At 45.0% G+C, this 23823-nt stretch overlaps 1 protein-coding gene across 5 annotated transcripts in view; it reads left to right on the top strand.

Annotated features, from left to right (window-relative positions):
• Positions 1 to 23823, top strand: part of HMG20B (high mobility group 20B) — a 207893-nt gene that overhangs the window by 42058 nt on the left and 142012 nt on the right. Inside the window, exon 1 of one of the 5 annotated variants that reach the window (XM_056571340.1) lies at positions 18791 to 19094. The exons of 1 other annotated variant lie outside the window; for it this stretch is intronic. The gene's annotated coding sequence lies outside the window, so the exon portion shown is untranslated. 3 more of the 5 variants (XM_056571312.1, XM_056571303.1, XM_056571333.1) reach the window with 3 other exon arrangements.

Below are 23823 nucleotides of genomic sequence, written 5' to 3'. Positions count from 1 at the left end.
CCAGTAACCCGTCTTGTCAAACCGCTCTTTATCTCTTCTGTTAACGGAGAGAAATTGGACTGCACTGTGCGCTACCCATGAGCATTGGACTTTTTTCGTTCTGCCTAACTGCACCTCTGAAGTTCTTCTCGGCCTGCCGTTGCTCCAACGTCATGCTCCTACCCTCGACTGGACCACCGGTGAGATCAAAAGTTGGGGTCCTTCTTGTCACAAGCGATGCCTCACATCTGCTCCCACTTGTCAAACCCCTGAGGCTTCACTTCTACCGGGCCTTCCCAAGGCTTACCAGGACTTTTCAGATGTTGTCTGCAAAAAGCAAGCAGAGATCTCACCTCCTCATAGACCTTATCATTGTCCCATTGACCTCCTTCCTGGTACCACTCCGCCCTGTGGCAGGATGTATCCTCTGTCAGCCCCAGAGACTCAAGCCATGTCAAAGTATATCCAGGAGAACCTAAAGAGAGGTTTTATTCAGAAGTCCTCATCCCCTGCTGGAGCGGGGTTCTTCTTTGTTTCAAAAAAGGATGGATCCTTACGACCATGTATTGACTACCGCGGTTTAAATAAAATTACCATCAAAAACCGCTATCCCCTGCCTTTGATCTCCGAACTCTTTGACCGTCTATGCGGAGCAAGTATCTTCACCATACTGGACTTAAGGGGCGCGTATAATCTTATTCGCATCCGGAAAGGTGATGAGTGGAAGACCGCTTTCAATACCAGAGATGGACATTTTGAATATCTAGTCATGCCCTTTGGGCTCTGCAACACCCCTGCAGTCTTCCAGGACTTCGTTAATGAGATCTTTCGGGACTTATTGTATACCTGTGTTGTGGTTTACTTGGATGACATCTTGATTTTTTCCTCTAACTTAGAGGAACACCATCGTCATGTCCGCCAAGTGCTCCAAAGACTTTGTGAAAACCACCTGTACGCTAAATTAGAAAAATGTCTCTTTGAATGCAACAGTCTTCTCTTCCTAGGCAACCTAGTCTCTGGCCAAGGGCTTCAAATGGATCCAGATAAACTGTCGGCGGTTTTGGATTGGCCACGCCCTTCTGGACTCCGCGCTATCCAATGCTTCCTGGGATTTGCCAACTATTACCGACAGTTTATTTCCCACTTCTCCACCGTAGTCTCATTACTTACTGATCTTCCTGTATCCCATGGCAATACCGTCATCTGGGTGGTCGTTGATCATTTTTCCAAAATGGCTCACTTCATTCCGCTTCCAGGCCTTCCTTCTGCGCCACAGTTGGCAAAGCAATTTTTTCTGCACATTTTTCGTCTTCACGGGCTTCCCACGCATATCGTCTCGGATAGAGGCGTTCAATTTGTGTCAAAATTTTAGAGAGCTCTCTGTAATCAATTAAAAATCAAATTAAATTTCTCGTCCTCCTATCACCCCCAATCCAATGGACAAGTAGAGAGAGTAAACCAGATTCTTGGTGACTATTTGCGACATTTTGTCTCCTCCCGCCAAGATGATTGGGTCGACCTTCTGCCCTGGGCTGAATTCTCGTACACTTTCAAAAATTCTGAATCCTCCGCCAAATCCCCATTCTTTGTGGTGTACGGCCATCACCCTCTGCCCCCCCCTCCCCATTCCCACTTCTTCTGGAGTTCCTGCCGTAGATGAAGTAACCCGGGACTTCTCTGTTATCTGGAAGGAGACTCAAAAGTCGCTCCTACTGGCCTCGTCTCGTATGAAGGGACATGCAGATAAAAAGAGAAGAACCCCTCCTGTCTTCGCACCTGGTGACAAAGTGTGACTCTCTGCCAAATATATCCGGTTTCGTGTTCCTAGCTACAAGCTGGGTCCATGTTACCTTGGACCATTTAAAGTCAAAGGTCAAATCAACTCTGTCTCCTACAAGCTTCATCTTCCTCCTTCTCTTCGTATTCCTAACTCCTTTCATGTTTCCCTTCTCAAACCTCTCGTTTTTAACCGCTTTTCCCCCAAGGTCACCGTTCCTGCTCCTGTCTCTGGCTCCTCTGATGTCTTCGCGGTAAAAGAAATCCTCGCCTCCAAGTTTGTTAGAGGTAAAAAAAAAATTCTTGTTGACTGGGAGAATTGTGGCCCCGAAGAGAGGTCTTGGGAGCCCGAGGACAATATCCTCGACAAGGAGCTCATCCATAGGTTCCTGGGCTCCAAAAAGAGGGGGAGACCAAAGGGGGGGGTACTGTTACGTCAAGCGCTCCGGGTCCCTGCTCCTGCCTGGAGCGATCGCGGCGTTTTCCTCTCTGCAGCGCCCCGGTCAGACCCGCTGACCGGGAGCGCTGCACTGTCTCCGCCCGCGGGTCGCATCCCAATCCACTCACCTGTCCCGTTCCATTGTTTTAAAAACCCACTTCCCCTTCCTTTCCCTGCCGGATCTTATTGCCTTAGTGCCCTGAGAAAGCGTTTAGTGTGTTCCCAAGCCTGTGTACCCAGAGCTTCTGCTGTTGCCCCTGACTACGACTCTTGCTGCCTGCCCTGACCTTCTGCTACGTCCGACCTTGCTCTTGCCTTGTCCCTGTGTACCGCCCCTGTCTCAGCTGTCAGTGGGGTTGAGTCGCTATCGGGTGGAACGACCTGGGGGTTACCTGCCGCTGCAAGTCCATCCCGCTTTGCGGCGGGCTCTGGTGAAAACCGGTAACCCCTTAGATTCCGTTCCCCTGGTACGGCCCACGCCATCACCTCACTGACACAGAGGATCCACCTCCAGTGTCCTCGCTGCATACCAGTCCGGATCCTGACAATAAATTTCATTTTGTAACTTTGGGGGCTCCCGTTTCTATGCAGTGCATTTTTCGGTAAAACTTACACCTTATCTTTATTCTGTAGGTCCATACGGTTAAAATGATACCCTTCTTATATAGGTTTGATTTTGTTGTACTTCTGAAAAAAATCATAACTACATGCAGGAAAATATATAAGTTAAAAATTCTCATATTCTGACCCCTATAACTTTTTTATTTTACCGAGTATGGGCCGGTATGAGGTCTCATTTTATGCGCCGTCTTCTGAAATTTTTAACGATACAATTTTCGTATTAATAAGACTTTTTGATCGCTTTTTATTCATTTTTTCATGATAGAAAAAGTGACCAAAAATACGCTATTTTGGAATTTTTTTGCGCGTACGCCATTAACCGTGCGGTTTAATTAATGATATATTTTTATAGTTCGGACATTTCCGCACGCGGCGATCGCACATATGTTTATTTTTATTTACTCCGTTTTTTTAATGGGAAAAGCGGGTGATTCAAACTTTTATTAAGAAAGGGGTTAAATGACCTTTATTAACTTTTTTTTTCCACTTTTTTTTTTGCAGTGTTATAGCTCCCATATGGGGCTATAACACTGCATACACTGATCTTTTACGGTTGCAGAGATAGAAAAGTGTGGCACTGCTAGCAAACGTAGGGTCTATTCTGAAAAGGATACACGCCTGAGGTGTACATCAAACAGGTATACTTGTACAAATCGGTCCCATCGGCGGTGCTAGGTGAAACAGGTAACAGTCAAAGAATAGCATATATGAAGAACAAATTCACACCTGCACTCACCCAGTGCCTCCAAACAACGACCGGGCATCTCAGATGTGGAGCGCTCAGAAAAGGCGACTGCCGGCGGTTTCACTTAATCACTATGCGCTTCATGAAGGCCAGATGAAGTGCTGCCAGCCTTTTCCGTGCTCAAGGTGTGCAAGTTGGATGTGTGAGCTGTTGCCTTTGTTCTTGGAATCATGTTGAGGCTGGTTTTCACAGAAATCTTTTTCTCCCAGAGAAGTCTATGAGAGTGAAAAAACTCACATTGGTGTTTTTGCTGGCGTTTTTTATTCTATTTTTTAATTTGGCAATCTAAAAAAGGGATGGAGTTATCTTTTTTGATTACATTTCGTAGGTTAACATAAAAAAAAACATTCAGAAAAATTGTAGGGAACGAATATTCAATTTTTTTGAATAATTTTTTTTTTTTAAGCAGGGAACAATTTATGTCTGCGGGCGGGGACCTTAACCCCTTGAGGACACAGGGTTTTTTCATTTTTGAACTTTTATTGTTTCCACCTCACCTTCTAAAAATCATAACGCTTTTAATTTTCCACCTACAGACCCATATGAGGGCTTGTTTTTTGCATCACCAATTGTACTTTGTAATGACATCATACATTTCATCAACCGGAAAAAAAAATTATTTGGGGGCTTCCGATTCTATGCAGTGCACTTTTCAGTTAAAATGACACCTTATCTTTATTCTGTTGCTCTATATGGTTAAAATGATACCAAACTTATATAGGTTATATTTTGCTTTACTTCTTTTTAAAAAAATATAACTTTTTGTAAGAAAATTTGCATGTTTAAAAATTTCCTCTTCTGACCCCTTTTTTATTTTTCCTAACACAGGGCTATATGAGGGCTAATTTTTTGCTCCATGGTCTGTAGTTTTTTCGGTTCCATTTTTGTTTGGATGGGACTTTTTGATTGCTTTTTATACATTTTTTAGGTATACAAAGTGACCAAAAATATGCAATTCTGAACTTCAGTATTTTTTTTACAAATACGCCATTGACTTTGTGGTTTAATTAGCGTTATATTTTTAACAGTTTGGACATTTACTCACATGGCGATACTACATATGTTTATGTTTATTTTCGTTAACATATATATTTTTTTTAAATGGGAAAAGGGGGGTGATTCAAACTTTTATTAAGTAAGGGGTTAAATCCCATTTATTAACTATTTTCTTTACTTTTTTACACTATTTTTTTTGTCCCCATAGGGAAATATTACATGCAATTATTAGATGGCATATACTGTTCAATGCTATGCCATAGCATAGCATTGATCAGTGTTATCGGTGCTCCATTGCTCCAGCCTGCTGTACGGTGGTGAGGAGACAGGTAAGAGCCCTCCCGTCGTCCTCTCAGCTGATTGGGACATCGATATTTCCCTGCGATGATCCCAATCAGCTTGGCTGAGCTGCCGGGAGTGTATTTTTGGCATTTTAGATGCTTTGATCAACTTTGATTGCGCTGTCTAAAGGGTTAATGCCAGCCAGAAGCTCGCTTCATAGACCTGCCACACGGCCGCACCGTATATATATATATGGGGCAGGTCGTTAAGGGGCCAAGAATGCTATTTCCACAGAAAGGTAAAAACACCAGAAAAACAGCCATAACGCAGGGAAAATCAGTGGCAGTTTTTGTGGCAGGAAAACAAAAACAAATGGAAACCTAGCCTAAGTGTATGTGCAAATTCGCTTGTGCAGCAGGAGCCACTGATATCAATCTGTGCTAGGACTGCCTAGGGATGCCAGGTCACCATTGAAGGCAATGCAGTGCTTTTGCTTCATCCATTGTTTATTCTTTTGGTGGGTCCAGGAAGGATACTCCTCGGTGTGCACATAGTTTCACAAAGTTTCACTTTGAATTATTCTGAGCCTGTACCCACATGCAGCAGACTCCCATTTTTATTACCAGGATTCTGCTGCTCTGTACACATGGTGGAAATTGAAATTCTGCACGCCACCAAAAGAATGTTCACTCTTTAGGTGGAATTCTGCGCGGAATACATTGCTGTCCATGGTCATAGCACCATTTGACAGACCAGTCTCCAGATAGGACCACTGCTCGTGAGAATGCTTCCTTGCAATTCCAGTCTGTCTCCTTCGGGGATCCCTCGGACTCTGAGCCTGTGTCATTGATCTTTTTTAGACCAGGGTCTGCTTGGGGAGGAATTGAGGCACCCTAATCAGCTCATAGCCTCCTCCATGAGGACAGATGTCATATTCCTGTTTTTTTTTAAGAACTGATCACAAAGTTGGCCAGTTTCCCCATCGGTCGGTCCCCCTGTGTCTCCTCTTTTCAAGAGTACCACCCTTTTACTAGCGGATGGTGCCTCTCTTTTCCCAAGTTGGTATTTCTGGCCGTGGGCTCTGCCCTGCACCCAGCTTTCACTTCTTCCTGGATCAGCTTGGGCCACACAGCTTTAACAGGGCCTTGCCGCTGATGCCCCAAGGTAGGACCTTATGGGTCTTGCTATTTCTGAGGCCCCCAAGAGCAAGAGTACTTCCCAGAGTCTTCCCAAGTGCCAGCAGGCTTCAGGCAGAAACAGAATATTTTGCTCTTTTTGAGATTCCTCTTCACAGAATTTTGCCATGGTGGGATGCTCCTTCTACAGTTCTAGCTCCCCACCCAGCCTCTTTGGATGGGGAGTGGTTTTTTATTCTTTCCCGGTCCATGGAGCTGGTCTCCAGAGGAAACCTGTCACTTCTATTCACTGGGTCTCTGAATTGGTGGCACTTTACTGCAAGTCTACCTACCTGGTTGTCCACAGGGGCAAAGTTGTTCTGAGACCAGTCCCTTCCTTCTAAAGGTGGTGTCTGCTTTTACCCTTTCCACTCCACTTTCCCTCTCCTTTTGCCCTTTCCACTCCAATCTTTCGAAACAAGCCCTTCATTGCCTGAACTTTGCCCGGGTGTTTCACGTCTATCTTGATGCCATGGCATCTTTCAGATGCTCTGACTCCTCGTTTGTAATTCTGGAAGGTCCTAACAGGAGCCTTTCTGCTTCAAAGGGTTTAATCACTCGCTGGATCAAGCCTGCCATCATGGACTGATCCCCCCCTTTCAGGTCACTGCTTACTACCCAGGCTCTGAAAACTTCCTGGGTGGTCCACCATCAGGCATCTGCTGCCCAGATCTGCAGGACTGCCACCTGGGCCTGGGTGCACATTTTTATTAAGTGCTACCAGGTCCATACTATGGCTTCCTCTAACGTCAGTCTGGGCCATAATGTGCTTCAAGCTGTTGTGTGCTATGCAGGTTTCTTGATGGCTTTGTTGTGTTGTTCTAGGTTCTTCTTTCCAGGATCAGGTTATTGTTCGCATTCTTTTTGTTGCCTTCTTACTGCTTTTGCACAGCCTACTTACTGGTATAGCCTGCCTAGACAGAGTCAACACTCTTTTTTTCTACCTAGTGTTGCCTCATAGTGGCAAGGGCAGAAACTCATGGTGCTGTGCCCTCCCCCCCCCCCCCCCCAATTAACCTAACGTGAAAGGGATTATATGGTTAGTACAAAATCAAATGTTTGCATGTTTTAGGGGCTTTCGAATTTACACAGTTTTTTTCCTCTGGGTCAGTACGTGTACAGTGATAGCCAATTTCTATAGTTTTTGGTTTATTTTACTACTTTGATAAAAATTTAAACTTTTGTTAAATGGAATGACAGCAGGATTGCCACACTAAACTGAATATACAGGTAGATAGTGCGGGTTACCCTGTTTCTAATGCTTCTTCCCAGGTGAAAATCAGTGCAGCTGTTCTGTAGATATTTATCTTGTTGCTAATGTGGTCATTTTTTCTTTAGAGGGTACTCCACTTAATAAAACTTATCCCCTATCCAAAGGATAGGTCCATATTATGGTTGTCCGACCACTGGGAACCTCCGCGATCTCCTGAATGGACCCCCATCTCTGCGGACTCAACTTACCCAGACTCGTCTTTTCCCCTCAGCACACAGAGCCCAACTTTTGGAGGCGTGCTCGGGGTGAACAGGAGTAACAGACTGCTCAGCCAATCACCACTTCGGCTGGTGATTGAGCAGGCCATCACTTCTGCACTGCAAGAGCCCATCTCCGAGGGTGGAGATCTGAAGCGCTGAGGGGAGAAAATGTGCAACTAGACTAGACATTCAACTTCTCTATAACATGTCAGGAGATTTATAAAAAGACTATTGAATAATGATGTAAAATGATTGGCCCATCTTCTAAACAAACCCTGAGGTAGCATAAAGATATGTGTCTAACATGAGTAGCAAATTATACACAAAAAAATTTTAGTACAGAAAAACTCACAATGCTTTCTGAAATACCTTGAAATTGACAAACGTAATAAAGAATACAAATTCACTGAAAATTAACAGAATAATTTCAAAAACAAAATAATGAAGAGAGGCCTTTGATCTTAACCATTCTATGCTATTTTTCGCTTTGAATCATTATTCTTTTGGAGGCACCATGACCTTCAACTGAGACCAAGCTTCCTGATGTTGCATGGTACATCTTGCTCCAAAATACCTTAATAGTCTTAAAGGAGTAGTGTACTGAAAAGAAATTCCACTCTGTGGAAACTTTAACTCACCTAACTCACCGGTCTTCCTTGTCTTGAATCTGCACAGGGTCCAATGAAATCTTAAAGGAGTGTAGTGTACTGAAAAGAAATCCCACTCCGTTGTGCCCGGGCTGCAAAAAAAAAAAAAAAGAAAGAAAATAAACTTTAACTCTCCTTCCTCCGTAGAGCCGCTACAGCTGTTTGGTCCTCCTGTCCGGTGTTCTTCGTTCTTCCATCACACTGCGCTCAGCTTATCACTGGCCAAGGTGGGACATCGCTGTGGCCAGTGATAGGCTGAGCGCATTGTGATGATCCGTGCACATGGAAGAAGGAAGAAGACCGGACAGGAGAACAGCTGTAGCGGCGCTACGGAGGAAACGGAGGAAGGAGAATTAAAGTTTATTTTCTTTCTTTTTTTCTTTTTTTTTTGCAGCCCGGACACAACGGAGTGGAATTTCTTTACAGTACACTACTCCTTTACGATTTCATTGGACCCTGTGCAGATTCAAGACACCATGCAGGAAAGTAGCCCCAAAACATAATCAAGCCTCCTCCATAGAGAAGACAAAAAGAAAAAGAAGGAGGGCAGCGCCTCGTATAATCCTGCGGCTGCACAGGGAATAAGGTGAGCAGCTGTCTTGGAGACTCACACCTGATGAATGCAGAAAGTGGTCACATAACCCCTAGCAAAGGGGTGGTCTTTAGGAATGGCAGGCCGATGGAGCTTAACCGGAGGCTCTGGCAGGAGGTCCGGTGACACGATATGCAGAGAAGCAAGAAAAGGGGCTCAAAGCAAGGGCGCTATTCCATATGGCATATATTGAATGGATTTCAATTATATAAAATAAAATTAAATAAAATGAAATGATGGCTCGATGGGTTAAGCAAGACTTATACTTTATTTGATAAAAGTAGTCTGCATGTACAACCATGGGCAAGATGCGTTTCGGGTAGAATCTTACCCTTTCTCAATTGCAGATGTGTGATATATCATGGAGACGGCTCCTATTTATATTCAAAAAGACCACCAAATGACATAAAGAAAAAGGGGAGGGGGCGGTAAGCCCGACAAGGTACATGCATATGTGCTGTCCCGATACCGTATTGCATACCGTACTTTGGTTAGGGGTCCCCAAAGTCAGAGTTCCTAGTAACTGTGGGGTTCCACTTCTTTAGTCATCCCCTAGTCACCCCTCAAATAGTTAATATTCTAGTAAATAATATGTAAATGCTGTATATTATATGTATGCTTACCTTCATGGCGTCGCAGGACCTTAGGTCATGTGATTCGGGTTAGTACTCTATGGTAGGTAAAAGGACCTTTGGAGGTTCATGGGTCAGGTGATTACCCAAAATCCTTTGTAAAGCTGATTGACAGATGTCTGGACCAATCCTAAAACGGCCAGCCCCTGCCCATATAAGGGAGCTGCAGCCAATAGTCGCTTTCTTGGGTTGCTGACACTTCATGAGGACAGACCTCCGCAACTTACAACGACTGCCGGCCTCGGCCTGAAACGAAACAGTGAGTTCTTACAACTTCCTCGCTTATGCTAGCGAGACCTCTGAACCTAAACATACCCCTAAATCCAGCGGATCTATGTTTACAAAATCCTACTAATCTAAAGAACTTACAGAAGTCCAACCATACATCAATCTCAGCTGCGCTGTTCCTGTTATCCCATGTTACAGAAAATCTTCAGTAAAGTTTCCAAAAGTTTTCAGCAAAGCTCTGGTTGTGGACATTGCATATATTCTACATCTCCCTATCGCTTTTGGAAAGGGTGGCTATAGGCCAAGCATCACAGTATTAACCCTCACCCTGGCGTCACGACTGACAAGAGTTAATTATACTCGTGATATACCTCACAGCAACACCCCAACTGCCATAAACCCCCCCCCCCCCAAGGCACCACAAAGCCTTTTTGGCGTCTCACGAACAGGATACTGGTGTGTGCCAGCTGCTGTTGCCACCAGTGCAAGTGTACTCCCCCCATATAAGAGACTGTGTTCATATAAGAGACTGTGTTCGTGTGCTGTAGACTGCATTTCCATGTAAAAGAGCGGTGCGTGTGGTGTACAATACAAGGGGGCCATGCGAAAAGTAAGGGGGGAGGCGAAGATTTATTTGCTGCGCAAATGTGTAAAGAGAGAGGCGAATTTATGCTACAATCCTCCAGTCTGGGCAGCATGCCAAGAGTTAACTTGCTGCCAGAGAAGCACGCGAAAACGTCCCGCGCCACGGCCTGCCCCTGGGCGTGGCTGCCAAGTTAATGTATCGCAGCCGAAAGGGAACTTAAATGCACAGACGTTGTCCCAGGGAGGACCGGAAGTCGGGGCTGCACCGATGATGTTCTTCCTGCCGGCAGCCATTTTGGGGAAGCCCAGTATAAAAGAAACCCTGCAAAGCGACCTCTTCAGTCTGCACAGAGAGCCGGAGAGTACAGACATGGAGGAGAGCAGTGTTCCTCGGGGTGAAAGCATCAAGACGGCACCAGAACAGCGGAAAGTTGTGGCGGTCGCAGCCTAACTGTTCCAGAACCTCGCCAACCGCCTGCAGCGGTTGTCGTTGGATGAAGACGGGGCCTGCAATCTTCCCCCACTGCCCGACGACAATGATGACTGGCCGGACACACCTCCAGGAGAAGGCGCTGGGACACCTGGAGGTGCATCAGCGGTGAGATTGTCCCCTCACTATAGGACCTGGGGCTCATGGACCGAGATCCCATCGGAGGAGTCATCAGTGAGTACCCCGCCAGAGGCGGCCTTTTCTTCCTCCTCCAGCCCTGAACCTGAGGTACCTCTATCCAGTTTGCAGAGTGCACAACCACGCTCACCGAAACTACCTAAGTGGGTTTTTGGAGATGAGCCGGAGTTAATCGAGTACATGCATGCTGTACTCCAACCCAAACCTGGGAAGCCACTCCCTCCGGTTCCCACTGCTCAAAGAGAAAGGGCCGTCAGGAGGCTGAAATGGCTGATTTGATGGCACAACTAAAGGCCCGACACAGGGAACTGTATGCACCTAGACATGTTCATCTGCCCTATGAAGAGCAAGTGCGCTATCAACAAAATACAAAAGAAATGGAGGCGCATTACATCAGAATGTGGGACTACCCTCGAGAAGGGGAGAAACCTTTGAAAAGACGTAGAGCCACTGTAACAAAGTTTGACAAGGTCATAGGGTACGGGACACTTATGGATTGCCACACAGGGCAAACCCTCCTCGTAAACCGGGGAGCTGTACAGAGGCTTTACATTGAAAAAAGGTTTCACTCACTGGAGGTGGGTGAGATTGTGGAATATACCCCTGTCTGGGGTCTTTGTGAAGAATGGGCTGCGGTGGTGACCAGGCCAGCAGCTCCTACTCAAATACCCTTCAAGTACTTCCCTTCAACTGATTGGGAGTTCGATCCCTTCAAGCTGAGATCAACGTGGCCTGCTCCTCCTACCTACGCTGAAGAGTCTGTAGAGAGAGATCTACTACAGCAGCAGCCACTTCTTTCTGAGTACAGCGAAGTGCCCAGGCCTGCTAACGACAAAGAGATGAAGTCTAAACTTCGGGCACCAACGACAGTACCTAGGCCCCCTCCCGACGTGGAGATTTGGCTTTCTTCACAGGTACCAACTAAAGTGCTGCGGCCCGTTCCTGACATGGAGAGGAGGCTGAATCATCCAGCACCAACCATGATACCAGTTACCACAGCGGCCAGTAGTCCCCTGGTCAATTTGAATCCCTCAGTGTCTCACTCTACTCTCACCAATGTGGTGTGGGAGAGTTATATCAACTCCCAGCCAGCTCCTGATGTTGGAAGAGCTAGGGAGTCCTAAAGAGGAGTAGGAAGAATTCGAAGGAATGTCTTCTAAGGGACTGACATCTGCTAATTTGTTTTTTTGCTAACTTCTTTGTTTTTTCAGCAACAACCACGTTCAAGAAAGTGTGCCTAGCAGGACTATGCTAAGACTGTTCCAAGTTTTGCATTGTAACCATTAAGCTTATGCCTGACCCTCTGGTCAAGAGACTCCTAGCCTGCAGGAGATTCGTAAGATTTGTGCCCGGCTGATTATGGTAAGGCCGTGTTTAAAAAGACTCCTAGTGTAGGTGGACTGCTGATCCTTACACGCCAGTTTTGTGTATGTACCTCTAAAAGACTCCTAGTGTAGGTGGACTGCTGATCCTTACATGCCAGTTTCGTGTATATCCCATACCTCCTTAGTAACGGAAGAATTTCGTGCTAAAAATTGCACTTATCAGGTGTACGCACCTGAACCCTGTTGGAGTGTCTTAATAAATATTTCTGCTAGTATAAGAAAATGTAAATGGTTATTGTACACAGAAAAGTAGCCTTGTGTCTGTGTATATAAAAATGTAAGTAGTTGTTGTACACAGAAAAATGTCTGCTTAAATGCACGTGTACACAAAAGGTAAAATGTAAATAATTCTTGTATACATGTACACACTGTTACGCCGAGCGCTCTGGGTCCCTGCTCCTCCCCGGAGCGCTCGCGGCGTTCCTCTCTCTGCAGCGCCCCGGTCAGACCCGCTGACCGGGAGCGCTGCAATGACCCTGCCGGCGGGGATGCGATTCGCATAGCGGGACGCGCCCGCTGGCGAATCGCATCCCAAGTCACTCACCTGTCCCGGTCCCCGGCTGTCACTTCCTGGCGCGCGCGGCTCCGCTCTCTAAGATTTAAAGGGCCAGTGCACCAATGATTGATGCCTGGCCCAATCTGTCTGATTAGCCTCCACCTGCTCCCTGTCTATATAACCTCACTTCTCCTTCACTTCCTTGCCGGATCTTGTTGCCATTGTGCCTTGAGAAAGCTATTACTGTGTATCCCAAGCCAGTGTTCCAGACCTCTTGCCGTTGCCCCTGACTACGATCCTTGCTGCCTGCCCTGACCTTCTGCTACGTCCGACCTTGCTCTTGCCTAATCCCTTGTACCGCGCCTATCTCAGCAGTCAGAGAGGTTGAGCCATTGCCGGTGGATACGACCTGGTTGCTACTGCCGCTGCAAGACCATCCCGCTTTGTGGCGGGCTCTGGTGAATACCAGTAGCAACTTAGAACCAGTCCGCCGGCACGGTCCACGCCAATCCCTCTCTGACACAGAGGATCCACCTCCAGCCGGCCGAATCCTGACAGTAGATCCGGCCATGGATCCCGCTGAGGTGCCGCTGCCAAGTCTCGCTGACATATCCACGGTGGTCGCCCAGCAATCCCGACTGATCGCCCAACAAGGTCATCAGCTGTCGCACTTGACCACCATGCTTCAGCTACTTCAGTCACAGCTACAGCAGCAGCTACAGCAGCAACCATCTCCTCCGCCGGCTCCTAACCTCCGCTTGTCCCTGCCGGACAAATTTGATGGGGACTCTAGACTCTGCCATGGTCTCCTGTTTGGGAAGGCCCAGTCATGGGCCACACCGCTCTGGGCACCTCTCTCACAGTATCCTTTGCAATCTTCCCCTGTGCCTCCCGCCAAGGAGGCTATGCAAGTGGATCGGTCTCGCCTGACCCATGAGGAGAGGACTCGCCGCAGAGATAAAAATTTATGTCTGTACTGCGCTAGTACCGAACATTTCTTGGTGGATTGCCCTATTCTTCCTCCACGTCTGGGAAACGCACGCACGCACCCAGCTCACGTGGGAGTGGCGTCTCTTGGTCTGAAGTCTGCTTCTCCACGTCTCACTATGCCCGTACGGATTTCTCCTTCTGCCAACTCCTCCTTCTCAGCTGTGGCCTTCTTGGACTCTGGTTCTACAGGAAATTTTATTTTGGCCTCTTTTGTTAATAAGTTCAACATCCCTGTGACCCGTCTCTCCAAGCCACTCTACATTTCCTCGGTCAACGGAGTAATATTGGACTGCACTGTGCGTTACCGCACAGAACCCCTGCTCATGAGCATTGGACTGCATCACGAAAAAATTGAACTTTTTGTTTTGCCCAACTCCACCTCTGAAGTCCTCCTCGGTCTGCCATGGCTCCAACGCCACTCTCCTACCCTTGACTGGACCACGGGGGAGATCAAGAGCTGGGGTGCTTCTTGCCACAAAAAATGCCTCACGTCTGCTCCCAGTCCCGTCAGTCAAACCTCAGTGTCTCCTCCTTTACCTGGTCCCCCCAAGGCCTATCAGGGCTATGCTGTGTCTCCTCCTCATAGCCCCCGTCCTGGTAACACTCTGCCCCGTGCAAAGCTTCACCCTCTTCCCCCCCTCCCCACTCCCACGCCTTCTGGTTTGCCTGCTGTTGATGAGGTTTCCCGGGACTTCTCCACCATCTGGAAAGAGACTCAAAAATCCCTCATAAAGGCCTCATCCTGGATGAAGAAGCATGCCGACAAAAAAGAAGAACTCCTCCTGTCTTTGTTCCTGGAGACAAAGTGTGGCTCTCCGCCAAGTATATCCGCTTCCATGTCCCCAGTTATAAACTGGGACCACGTTATCTTGGACCCTTTAAAATCAAGTGCCAAATCAATCCTGTCTCCTACAAACACCTTCTTCCCCCTTCTCTCCCTATTCCCAATGCTTTTCATGTCTCTCTCCTTAAACCGCTTATCCTTAACCGCTTCTCTCCCAAGGTTGTTGCTCCTACTCCTGTCTCCGGGTCCTCAGATGTCTTCTCGGTTAAAGAAATTCTCGCGTCTAAGACGCTCAGTGGTAAAAAAAAAATTCTTGTAGATTGGGAGAATTGCGGTCCTGAGGAGAGGTCATGGGTATCCGAGGATAACATTCTCGACAAGGACCTAATTCACAAATTTTCAGGTTCCAAAAAGAGGGGGAGACCCAAGGGGGGGGTACTGTTACGCCGAGCGCTCCGGGTCCCTGCTCCTACCCGGAGCGCTCGCGGCGTTCCTCTCTCTGCAGCGCCCCGGTCAGACCCGCTGGACCGGGAGCGCTGCAATGACCCTGCCGGCGGGGATGCGATTCGCATAGCGGGACGCGCCCGCTCGCAAATCGCATCCCAAGTCACTCACCTGTCCCGGTCCCCGGCTGTCACGTCCTGGCGTGCGCGGCTCCGCTCCTTTGGGCGCGCGCGCCAGCTCTCTAAGATTTAAAGGGCCAGTGCACCAATGATTGGTGCCTGGCCCAATCTGTCTGATTAGCCTCCACCTGCTCCCTGTCTATATAACCTCACTTCCCCTTCACTTCCTTGCCGGATCTTGTTGCCATTGTGCCTTGAGAAAGCTATTACTGTGTATCCCAAGCCAGTGTTCCAGACCTCTTGCCGTTGCCCCTGACTACGATCCTTGCTGCCTGCCCTGACCTTCTGCTACGTCCGACCTTGCTCTTGCCTAATCCCTTGTACCACGTCTATCTCAGCAGTCAGAGAGGTTGAGCCGTTGCCGGTGGATACGACCTGGTTGCTACCATCCCACTTTGCGGCGGGCTCTGGTGAATACCAGTAGCAACTTAGAACTGGTCCGCCGGCACGGTCCACGCCAATCCCTCTCTGACACAGAGGATCCACCTCCAGCTGGCCGAATCCTGACACATACACTAGAAATTTTAAAGGTGTTGTAGTAGTTGCTTAAAGGTGACTCTCTCAGATTCTCTGAGAGTAGCATTACCGTCACCCATCACTAGCACCTGTCTCAGGATAAACTGCCCTTAAGATACCAAGACTGATCTTCCAAATAGTATCTGTACACATAGTACATCACATAAATCACTTAAAGAGTACTTATCTCATTCTAACCTAGTACACCAAAATAAAATATATCTCACATTAAGAAAAACACTTTGGGAATTGTAGCCTAAGTCATTATCCAATTCCTGCCACTGTTATGTACACTCATTTCTCTCTACATGTGTGAGATGCCCTGCCCGGCCAGCAGGTGCCCTTGCGAGCTAAAAATTAATGCACATATTTATTAAAGGTAACCTAGGTAAGGTTATACTGTTGTGTTCTAGAGTTAAGAGCGTGTAGCCAATAGACCCTAGTAGCTAGCTTATTGGTAGACAGCCTCCGGCAAGCCAATATACCTTCTGTGTACTAACAGGTAACTTAAATGGCAAAAAGAAAATGGTTAGTGAGATATAAAAATGTTTAGTGAGATATAAAAATGTCTAGAAAGCTTGAGAAATGTTTTAGAGAGCATTAAAAATGTCTAGGAAGCTTGAGAAATGTCTAGAGCGCTTCATAAATGTATAGAAAGCTTTAAAATGTCTAGTGAGATAATGCTAGTCAGAGAATATAAAAATTTTGTCAGGATGTATATAATGTATGATAATTTCAACCTTCGTCCTAGTTCCTCTGCCTTAGGGGACAGGCGTCGGGGTCGACTTGTTAAGTAAGGGGATTTGTGGTGTCCCGATACCATATTGCATACTGTACCTTGGTTAGGGGTCCCCAAAGTCAGAGTTCCTTGCAACTGTGGGGTTCCGCTTCTTTAGTCATCCCCTAGTCACCCCTCAAATAGTTAATATTATAGTAAATAATATGTAAATGCTGTATATTATATGTATGCTTACCTTCATGGCGTCGCAGGACCTTAGGTCATGTGATTCTGGTTAGTACTCTTTGGTAGGTAAAAGGACCTTTGGAAGTTCATGGGTCAGGTGATTACCCATTATCCTTTGTAAAGCTGATTGACAGATGGTCTGGACCAATCCTAAAACGGCCAGCCACTGCCCATATAAGGGAGCTGCAGCCAATAGTCTCTCTCTTGGGTTGCTGACACTTCATGAGGACAGACCTCCGCAACTTACAACGACTGCTACTAGGCCACAGCCTGCCGGCCTCGGCCTGAAACGAAACAGTGAGTTCTTACAACATCTCCGCTTATGCTAGCGAGACCACATAAATAAAAACAATTTTAAAAGACACTGAGCATAGATACATAGTAATTTACAATATGTGCAAGTACAAGAAAAGAATGCTAAAAAATTCACGTAATTTAGGGAAGGTTATATAAGTAAAAAGATGTGGTTATATAATGGAACCTGGATGTTGATGGACTAAGTTCATGCGTACAATAGATAGAAACTAGCTTCTTAAACGAATCTCGTTGTTAAATAACAGTGAACTAGGAGAAAGGGGTGCTGTTTACTTATAATGTAGATATAGTTTAATGAAAATTTGTTGGCGGTGGTGGAATACTAAAGTGCCGTGGCCACTACATTTTATGAATGAACTGGCCAGAGAGTAGCGCAGGAACATCAAGGGGATAATTACTATGACGCAACGGCGTCAGTGTTTTATCAATAGATCATAATGACAACATGTGGTCAGCGGGAGGGCGTGAAGGGAAAAGCCCCATAGCAACGCTTTGTTAGAGGTTGCGGCATTTCACCGGGATTGAGCGAATTACGGAACCAAGAAAGGGGAAGGATAGGAGGGCATTAAATACAGGTAAGTGACATGTATTATATGCAGAAAGAATATTAAAATAATTAACATAGTAAAATCCTACCACATTTTATTATGAAGGGTTTGTGAAGCTGTATGGGTCAAATTAGGTTATACATTTAACCCATAAGTGTATAATAGTGCGGCATGGAAAATGTATTTAATATACATGTATTGAAGTGTAGCGATATGATATTGGTGGCAAGCGCCGGAATAGGGGAAAAAAGCCTCCTCCAGGCCATTTTTGCATCTGTTAACATAGACCTGATGTGACTTGCCAAATAGCTCCAGTTTTGTCTTATATGTCCAACGGCCACAATTGTTCTGTCATAATGTGGCTGGAAGATCTGACAGTCATGGTGGGCATTTTACTGCTAAAACTCCTGACTGACTAGTAGTACCTCTCTACAGTACAGTACTACATGTCCTATCGGGCTCTTTACCCGTGCCAGGGTCAGCTGCTCTTTTGGACAGCTCCATTGTGCTTTTCTGGTACATTGAGGGGAAATTTATGAAGACTGGCACATCACAGGCCAGGCCTACAGAAATGTCCACATTTTGGCAGATTCATTAAGCGGTGAGAAAATGACGCGAGCTCTGAGCTGGCGTAAATTTTAGCTATAATTTATGCCAGTTCACTTGTTCTGTCTTTGTTCCAAAAAAATATTTGCTGGTTTAAAGATTGCCTAATAGCATTTGCAAGAAAAGAAAAAGGGCATTTTTGTATGCAAAATGTCTGAAAAAGTGGGGTCAAAAAACTAAGGGGAGGGGGGGGGGGGTGGTTATCAATGCATATTTTTGAGCAGTGCTCAAAAATTTAGCAGAAAAACACAGAAAAGTCACTTTTTAAAGAAAAATAAAGCTTGAGCTAAGTTTTTTGACTTTTTATATCTAGCATACAAGCCTTCTTAAATGACTTGCTTTTTTTATTTTAATCTTATTTTTGGTTAACAATTTGGGGGCTTCAGAACCAATTGCCTGCTCTCTCTATAGCAGTGTTTCCCAACCAGGGTGGCCAAACTACAACTCCCAGCATGCCCGGACAGCCTTTGGCTGTCCGGGCATGCTGGGAGTTGTAGTTTGGCCACAGTTGGAGGCACCCTGGTTGGGAAACACTGCTCTATAGCTAAAACGTTCACCTTACAGTGTTCATTGAGTTAATATGGCAATGTGAAGGATCACTGTATTCTGTAATATTTCTATTACTACTATAAAACAATCCCGTGTGGTATAGGTATTAGGAAAATTCATCATGCCTTTGTATTTGTACCATTCTAACCACTTCCCTTCTCTCTAATCTTTTTCCGGCATTACTTGTCCCTTTAAGAAACCCCTTCCACTAGGATGAAGCTGATTAATGATTGGTGGCTGAAAAGCTCTGCGCACCCTAACTTGCTGTGGGATTGACTGACAGATTCCTTGGCCAATCACGACGTGACCTTTTTCCATTTTATGCTCTGTCTAATGTCGTTATCCTATCAGCATCTGCCTTTCTCCTCGAGCTCATAATGGAAGGGAGACTGCTAAGCCAATCAGATTTCTGGAGCGGTACAACGGGGCAGACGCCTGAGCCAATAGTAGCTAAGATACGGAGCTTATTCAAGCACGGCTGAGAGACAAACGAGACGAGAAGGAAAGTTTTATACGAGAGGTAATATATATCCTATTGTCGAGCGAATGTACGTGAGTGTGGAGCGGGAGCGGGGGTGACATGGCGGGGTATCAGTACTGAGGGGTTTCTCATTGTATTTCTTAGCTCCTCTGATCCTGCAGTGATTACATCACCTTCGTATGTCGGCGCTGTATACTCTTATGATCTACATGGGCAGCCATTGGCGCTTTCTCCTGTGCTTCCTTATGTTTGGTCCAACGACTTAATATGGATGCTGGGAGTAATGGCGAAATACTAATGTGAGGTGTTTATTGTTTCCCGACACTGCTTCATATTGTCAAGACTGCATAATAATAGCATTTCTGAGGGGCAGTATGTACTGCCATAAACTCTATTTCCTTATGACAGGGGTGTCCAAGTTTCGCATGCACACATAGGTATTTTTTTTTATGTGTGGGCCTGAAGCCAACCCCCATCCACCCTAAGCACAAGACCCACAACTAGAGTTGCCATCTTTCTTGCCCAAAAAATACTGGCCATGCTAATTTGCATAATTAATTATATATGTACGGTGTCCATTTTAGGACATCGTCAAACATAGCTCCGTCAGGTGAAACGCCATCCCGCCTCCTTCCTCAGACCAATCATCATCATCAGCCACAACTCCTTCCTCAGTCAGGTGAAACGGCGTCCGGCCTCCACCCTTGGACCAGTCGTCCCGCCTCCACCCTCAGACCAGTCGCCATCAGTTGTCAGGGGCAACTCCGTCCTCCGTCAGGTGAAACGGCGTCCCGCCTCCACCCTCGGACCAGTCGCCGTCAGTTAGCCGCAACTCCGTCATGTGAAACGTCATCCCGCCTCCTCCCTCACACCAATCGCCGTCCTCCTTCAGCCACAACTCCATCTTCCCTCATCCAAAACTCCGTCATGCCTCGGACGCAACTTCCTGCCGCATAGCAGAGCAGACGCTGCACAGCATGTATAGCAGTTGAAACTTGCACGTGTGTACTACAAACACTACATGTGCTACAGAGTCTGTATAGCAGAGCCAACATTGAATAGCGTGCACAGCAGAACCCGTATAGCAGAGAGCCGACACTGACTCGGCTGTGCTACACGGCAGGAAAGTTTTTCATCTGAGGGATGACAGTTTTGGATGAGAGACTTTAGGATGACAAAGGAGGGAGTTGCGGCTGATGCATGACAGAGATTGGCCTGAGGGAGGAGGCGGGATGGAGTTACGACTATGTCCTAAAATGGACACCGTATATATGCATGACATCACAGGATACACATATGTGGGGGAAATTTCTCCTATTCTGACCCCTATAACTTTATTTTTTATTTTTATTACTTCTCCTTATACGAGCCTGTATGAGGGTTCATTTTATGGACCCCCGATCTGTAGTTTTTAACAGTATCATTGTAATTTTGATGGTACTCTTTGATCGCTTCCAAATCCGGGAGTTGCAGTTAGTTACTAACTACAACTCCCGACATGCCCTGATACAGCATGTGGCTCATCAGCTGCCCCGAACGGTAACTACAACTCCCTGCATGTTGGACTAAATAGTACTATATAAAATAGGTTAGTGTTTCCCAACCAGGGGTGTCTCCATATTTACAACTCCCAGCATGGACTGACAGCCAATGGCTGTCCGGGCATGCTGGGAGTTGTAGTTTTTCAACAGCTGGATGCGCTCTGGTTGGGAAACACTGGTATAGTATATGGTGCAACATTCGGGGAGTTGAAGGACTAGTTGGAAAAATACTGGCCATTGCATTTTTAAATGAAGTTACTTCGGCAGCGGCCGCCAGGCGGAATCTCCGCTCATGGAATTCTGCGAGCGGAAATTCCACAGTGTGAATGTACCCTTGGGGTAAGTTCACACGTACAGGATCTGCTGCATATTTTATGCACCGGATTTTGCTATCTAAGTTAAAGGGGTACTCCGGTGGAAAACAATTTCTTTTTCAAATAAGCTGGTTCCAGAAAGTTAAACAGATTTGTAAATTACTTCTATTAAAAAAATCTTAATCCTTCCAGTACTTATCAGCTGCTTTATCCTCTAAAGGAAGTTGAGTTGTTCTTTCAAGTTTGACCACAGTGCTCTCTGCTGACACCTCTGTCCAAAGCAGAAGCAAATCCTTATAGCAAACCTCTTCTACTCTGGACAATTCCTGACATGGACAGAGGTGTCAGCAGAGAGCACTGTGGTCAGACTGAACAGGACAACTCCACTTCCTCTGAAACATACAGCAGCTGTAAGTACTGGAAGGATTAATAACACAGCATTGATCAGTGTTAGGAATCAAAAGATTCCATGTTAGAGACTCCTATGGGGACTAAAAAAAATAAATAAATAAATACAATGGTCCTTCAAGTTACAATATGAACTGGTTCTCGGATGACCATTGTATGTTGAAACCATTGTATGTTGAGGTCATAACTCCTCCTAAAACCTTGTAATTGGTTCTAAAGCCCCAAAATGTCATCCAAAAAATGGTAAAAAGTGAGGATTAAAGAAAAATATGTGGATAACTAATACAGATAAAGCAAGTCCTTACATATAAAAGTAAGAAAGATCTGCTGGAAGCTGTAAATCACTGTCTATATGTAGAGGACAGGAGCTTCTTCAGGGTCCTGTACAGTACACGCAATGTCCTAAAAAAGTAATGGAGCTGCCCTCACTTGGTGTCCAAAGGAGCAGCTAACTGTGGCATAGGTTTAGAGTAGTACAGAACATGTAATACCTCCCTGTACTGTAAGGGGCGCTACCAGACAGCCAGTCAGTGCATGCACTTCAGTAATACAGGTGTTTTACCAGTGAATGCCCATTCTAATTGGTCAGTCCTTCCAGCCATTGATATGTTTTGCAGATCTGGACTGTCTGTAGCATGGTATAGTGAGTCTGGTTTCAAGTTACAATGGTCCAGAAAAGACCATTTAATGTTGAAAATATTGTATGTTGAGGCCAATGTAAGTTGAGGGATCACTGTACCTGTATAACCACTCCCCCTATTAAAAGTTTGAATCACCCCATTTTCCCGTTTTATAAATATAATGTAAAAAATAAATAAAAAAAAAAGTGTTGCCACGTGTGTAAATGTAAAATATAATGTTAATTAAACTGCATGGTAAATGGTGTAAACGTAAAAAAAATACCAAAGTACAGAATTTTGCATTTTTGGTCACCCCATATAGTAGAAAAAAATCCATAAGGTGTTAAAAAAGTCAACTACAGATCATGGCGCAAAAAAAGAGCCCTTGTATGTAGGGTCAGAAGGGGATACTAATTTTCTTATAAAAAGTTAGATATTTTTTTCACTAGCAAAATAAAAAGAAAAAACCCATATAAATTTAATATTTTTGGGAATTGTATGGACCTACAGAATAAAGATAAGTTGTCATTTTTACTGAAAAGTGCACTGTGTAGAAATGGAAGCCCCTAAAAGTTGCATAATGGCATTTTTTTTTATTTTTTTTATTTTGCCCTACAAATAATTTTTTATGGCTGTACCATACATTTTGTGGTAAAATGAGTGATGTCATTGCAAAGTACAATAAGTCCCGCAAACAACAAGCCCTATAGATAAAAACAAATTTGAAGAGTTATGGATTTTAAGACAAGGAGGAAAAAATGAAAACGCAAAAAACTAAAAATCGCTGCTTCATTTAGGGTTTAAGATTTTTTAATAGAAGTAATTTACAAATCTGTTTAATTTTCTGGCACCATTTTTTTCCATTGGAGTACCCCTTTAATGGGTTGCAAAAATATGTAGCAGATCCTGTATGTGTGCACGTATCCATAACCCCTTAAGGACCACAGGTTTTTCCATTTTTGCACTTTCGTTTTTTCCTCCTCACCTTCTAAAAATCCTAACACTTTCAGTTTTCCATCTAGAGACTTAATTATTCCACAAAATCTACAGCGAAACAAAAAAAAAAATTATTTGTGGGACAAAATTTGAAGAATAAATACACCAGTTTGTAAATTTGGCAGCTTTCACTTCTATGCAGTGCATTTCTCGGTAAAAATGATACTTTATCTTTATTCTGTAGGTCCATATGATTAAAATGATACCCAACCTAATATAGGTTTAATTTTTTTTTTTTTTTTACTTCTGTTAAAAAAATTATAACTTTTTTACACGACAATTAGTAGGTTTAACCCTTTCAGGAAATCGTTTTTTTTTTTCATTTTTGCACTTTCGTTTTTTTTACCTCCCTTCTAAAAATCATAACTCTTTCAATTTTTCCACCTACAGACCCATATAAGGGCTTGTTTTAGTGACACTAATTCTACTTTGTAATGACATCAATAATTTTACCACAAAATCTACAGCAAAACAAAAAAACATGTTATAGGAAAAAGTGAATATTAAAGAAAAATAAGTAGATAACTAATATAGATAAAGCAAGTCATTAAATATAAAAGTAAGAGCTGCATTAAGCTGTAAGTCACTGTCTATGTAGAGGACAGGAGCTTCTTCAGGGTCCTGAACAGTACACACACTATCATAAAAAAGTAAAATGGAGCCACCCTTACTCAGTGTCCAAAAGGAACAGCTAACTGTGGCAAAGGTTGAGTAGTACAGAACATTTAACACCTCCCTGTACTATAGGAGGCGCTACCAGACAGGAATTCAGTGCATACACTTCAGTAATACAGGTGTTTTACCAGTGAATGCCCATTTTCTTTCAGGAAATCATGTTTTTTCATTTGTGCACTTTCGTTTGAAAGGTGTTAATGCAGGATAGTCTGGA

This window comes from Hyla sarda, chromosome 1 (genome assembly GCF_029499605.1).
Source record: "Hyla sarda isolate aHylSar1 chromosome 1, aHylSar1.hap1, whole genome shotgun sequence".
Taxonomy (NCBI): domain Eukaryota; kingdom Metazoa; phylum Chordata; class Amphibia; order Anura; family Hylidae; genus Hyla; species Hyla sarda.
The sequence above is the reverse complement of the archived record's forward strand: the minus strand, read 5'-3'. Positions and strand labels throughout refer to the sequence as shown.